Raw genomic sequence first — 4,491 nt, forward strand, 5'->3', positions numbered from 1 at the left:
TAAAGACAAATATAAAACTCAGACAAAAATGTATGCTGACAATTCTGAAGACATTTCTACTTTTATTTTACCAATAATTTTAAAGCCATCTTTTTAATTGACTATTTTCTCAAGTCACATGAACTTGAAAAATGCTTGGACATATTCACTTAATTTATGAGTGCTTTTTTATTTATGAGCCAATCTGGTACCCTGTAAAAACAACACATATCATCTAGACCCATATACATATATACAAACAAAGACCCAATAGTTTTTACTTTAGAATTCTAGGCATGAGACAGCAATACAAACCCACTGGTTTACGAACATGTTCACATGGCTAACTTTTTTGCCCTGATAGATAATACAATGAAGGCTATGAACTAAAACTGGGTAAATCAGTTCCCATGGCAGTTTAACTTTTAAAGGCCAAACTTCCCCAGATTCCAAAGAACACTGGGGCCAAACAGCACCACAGAAGAGCATCACAGTACTAATCAGGCCCAACCCCGTTTAGAACAGCAGCATAAAAGCATACATACATGGACCTCCATCCTGCTTTCCCATTCAACAGCAAAATGAATTCAATTCTAAGACAGCACTACAATGCAAAGACATCGCGATCAGACAAGATCAGCCACACTCAGAGTGGTATGGCTGTAGAATTTCCCCTGCTCCGTCAACCCACAACTACATACAGACTAACCCAAAGAATGCACCCATGTGGGCTGCACTCTGGGATCAAACCCTGACCTCCCATAATTACATAGACATACACAAACAATCACCAAAACACAATCCAACTTCTGTAGCAATGAACAAGCCCCAAGAGTGTTCAAACTGAATCAGTCAAGGTATTATCCTCTCTCCATCACTTTGGCTTGTTTAACCTGCAAACTGATATGCCTTTGAGATTTCCCAAATCGAGAGGAACCATTCCCACTGTCTAGTACCCATAAAAGACACTCACCTTTCTGGACATAGACGTCAAATTTCAAAGGCTATTCTTCCTAGGCAATCAGGAACATGGTTGGGGTTGGCAGAAGTGGGCCCAAATCGGGAGAGACTAAAATCCACCTCTGGCCAAAATGGTCAGGTAGCTGCTTAGGGGGCTTCTGAAACTCTCCCAGCCCATGGCAGCTGAGTCACAAGCAATGCATTCACGGTCAGGAAACCAAAATTTGCTACCAAAACACCAGGAGTTTGGTCCCATTGCTTACTGCACAGAAAGCCAATCACTGAGACAAAAAGTATTGCCAGGGAAAAAGGCTATTCAGGTGCAACAGCCAAGGAGAGCAAAAAATCAGTCTCAAATCCATCTCCTCAACCAATTAAAATTAAGGGCTTCTATAGCAGGACAGAAATGTAACCATTTGTGGGAAAACAAGAATTAGGGAGGGGTAAGGGAGAGTAGTTGGCCAACAGGAAGCAGGTAGTCAGTTAGGTAATCAGGATGGATGAGGGGGATCTGACATCTCATTATCCAGATGTCATGATCTGGTAAGTTTCCGTTCATTGATACTATCTGGGAGCCTTGATGATTGGATTCCTGAGAAAGGAACTCCCATAAGACAAATGTAAGTTTTTGAAGTTTTAAGACTGGGAGGGCCAATTTCTATGTTTATTTAAAAACACTGTAAACATCAGTTCTATGAGACAATTGAGTTGGCTTCACTTTTTGTTTTGTTTTGTTTTGTTTTGTTTTGTTTTTGAGATGGAGTCTCGCTCCATCGCCCAGGCTGGAGTGCAATGGCGCAATCTTGGCTCACTGCAATTTCCTCCTACCAGTTTCAAGTGATTCCCCTGCCTCAGCCTCCCAAGTAGCTGGGACTACAGGTGCGTACCACCACACCTGGCTAATTTTTTTGTATTTTAGTAGAGACAGTGTTTCACAATGTTGGCCAGGGTGGTCTCGATTTCCTGACTTCTTGATCTGCCCACCTCGTCCTCCCAAAGTGCTGGGATTACAGGCGTGAGCCGCTGCACCTGGCAGAGCTGGCTTCACTTTTAGGGTCAAAGCAGCATAGGGCAGTGAGGAGAGTAGAGCTGAAATGCAGGTCCAATGAAAGTCCCAGGTAATCACACATCTCAGGACTGTGCTGCCATTCAGAGCTGTCCCAAGCTTCTGCAAACTTATGAAACACAAGGGTGTGTACATATATGTATATATTTAAGATATATACATGCATGTGTGTATGTATTTAAATATGTGTGTATATTTTGCTTAAAACCATGCATAGTGACCAATTTTCTTTTTTTTGAGATGGAGTTTCACTCTTGTTGTCCAGGCTGGAGTGCAATGGCGCAATCTCGGCTCACCGCAACCTCCGCCTCCCAGGTTCAAGAGATTCTCCTGCCTCAGCCTCCCTAGTAGCTGGGATTACAGGCATGTGCCACCACGCCTGGCTAATTTTGTATTTTTTAGTAGACACAGGGTTTCTCCATGTTGGTCAGGCTGGTCTTGAACTCCCGACCTCAGGTGATCCACCCGCCTTGGCCTCCCAAAGTGCTGGGATTACAGGCATGAGCCACTGTGCCCGGCAACCAATTTTAAATAATCTATCTTGCTTGGATATTATACAAGTATTAGAAGATTATCTATAACAAGAGTTAATAAGCCTAATATTAAAATGAACTAAATTATACTTAATTATAAGATGTTAATTCTATAAGACATTAATTTTAATATCTTAGACTTATAAGATATTAAGATCTTAGACTTATAAGATAATTACAGCTACACAGACATGTAGCTGGCAGCTTTAGTGCTATACCCTTAGTCATGGTTTAAAATAAACAGAAAACAAAACACTCACATTTCCAGGTGTCAAAGAGCTCTCCTTTCTTGTAGAAGGTCAGTGTATTCTTGAACAAACAAACCAACCGAAAAATAAGATTTTCTGTCATCTCTAACCCAACAGAATAGGTCTCCACCTAAAAAGGATGATCAAATAGGCTATAAAACCAAATTCACAAACATTTCTGGCACATTAGGAAATAACTTCTGAGTTACACAAAAACCAAAACCAGAAACAAAAACAAAAGCACAGAATCCACGGGAAAAAAGAAACAAAAGTCAGTGAAGGTAAAGTTCCATTGCCACTTGGAATTTGCTGCAGAAGCCAAGAGAGGATGTTTGCTTCCATGCCTACACACAGATTGGCTCTGGAAGGTGCATTTACAGGGATATCTTGGTGGAACCTCTAATTTGAATGAACTTATGCAAAGATTTCTTTAACTCATTGGCTAAAGGAAGACTGTAGACTGGTTCATTAACTCTATAAAAAATAAAATAGAAATGAATGCCTAAACTAAGATCTCCTTCAAAGAAGGAAAATTCCCAGCTTTGCAAAGTTTAACCTCAGAGCAAGCTGTTCTTTCTCTGATTCCTTCTTAATGAAAGCTGTACTGGCTCAGAGATCTACTTCCATCTGTACTGGCCAGATACCATGAGCCATTCTATTCTATCTTTAACCATGCTCAGCTGCCTTTCTGGATTATTCAAGTTATCTCCTGAAATACCTCTCATTGTTTTTGTTAGTACTTTGGTTAAAACTTTTTATTTTATTTAACTCTATTTTTCTCAAAATGAACATTCTTTCATTTTGCAGAATGCAGTGTACATAAATTTCCTCAAATGCATGTAATGTGTTACACTAGAAACACATAGTTTCTCCTCTTTCCATGATTGCTGTAAATCAAAAGTAGAAATTAAATGGCTGAACTCAACCTCTTATGGGCTAAGAACCATAAAAGTATTCAAACTCTGTTCAAAATTTATTCTTGGTGGAACCAAGAATCCACGAGCCTCTTTTACATGGTGTCTACTTTGATGGAAAATCACCCATGCATGATGACTTCTCCCCTCCATCAGTCTCATTCTGACAAATAAGAGCAGCATACTGGCAGCTACAAAAGAGAATATATATTGAATCAAGGAGTATTTTCAAAATTTTTCTCTCTTAAGTGCTTAGGGAATTATATCCAGTAAATAATAAAGCACTCCACAACTTATTCTAAAAAATTTTCTGATTTAAAGTTTCTGACACAGCACGATACGGTTGATTGTGCCAATGGATTTTCCTCCTTAAGTCAAGAAAAACTGCACAACAATAATTACCTAATTAAGATTTGCATAATTATGATTACTAAATCCAAGAGAACTATTGTAGTAACAATATAACAACTTATCTAAGGCCAATTAAGTTGTGTTTCCGTTCTGCTTTATTTTAATCCAAAAAAGTAATAAACCTGATATGTCTAGTTGATGACTTAATTAACTACAGTATAATAAGAAGTTTGAAATTGTTATGATGCCGAAAACCTCAATGCCCTTCAAGGGCAGCATCTTTATTCTTTATTTCTTAAGTAGCTTAGAATTTTCACCATTTTCATAAGAAAGGCTATATCCCAAATTAATATTAACATGCAACAAAACTTAATGATTCAGGGATTTTTGTTTAATAACGAGAAAGGGAAAGAACAGGGTAATGTCACTTTCAGTGAAAT

The sequence above is a fragment of the Symphalangus syndactylus genome, chromosome 21 (assembly GCF_028878055.3).
Source record: "Symphalangus syndactylus isolate Jambi chromosome 21, NHGRI_mSymSyn1-v2.1_pri, whole genome shotgun sequence".
In the NCBI taxonomy this organism is placed as follows: domain Eukaryota; kingdom Metazoa; phylum Chordata; class Mammalia; order Primates; family Hylobatidae; genus Symphalangus; species Symphalangus syndactylus.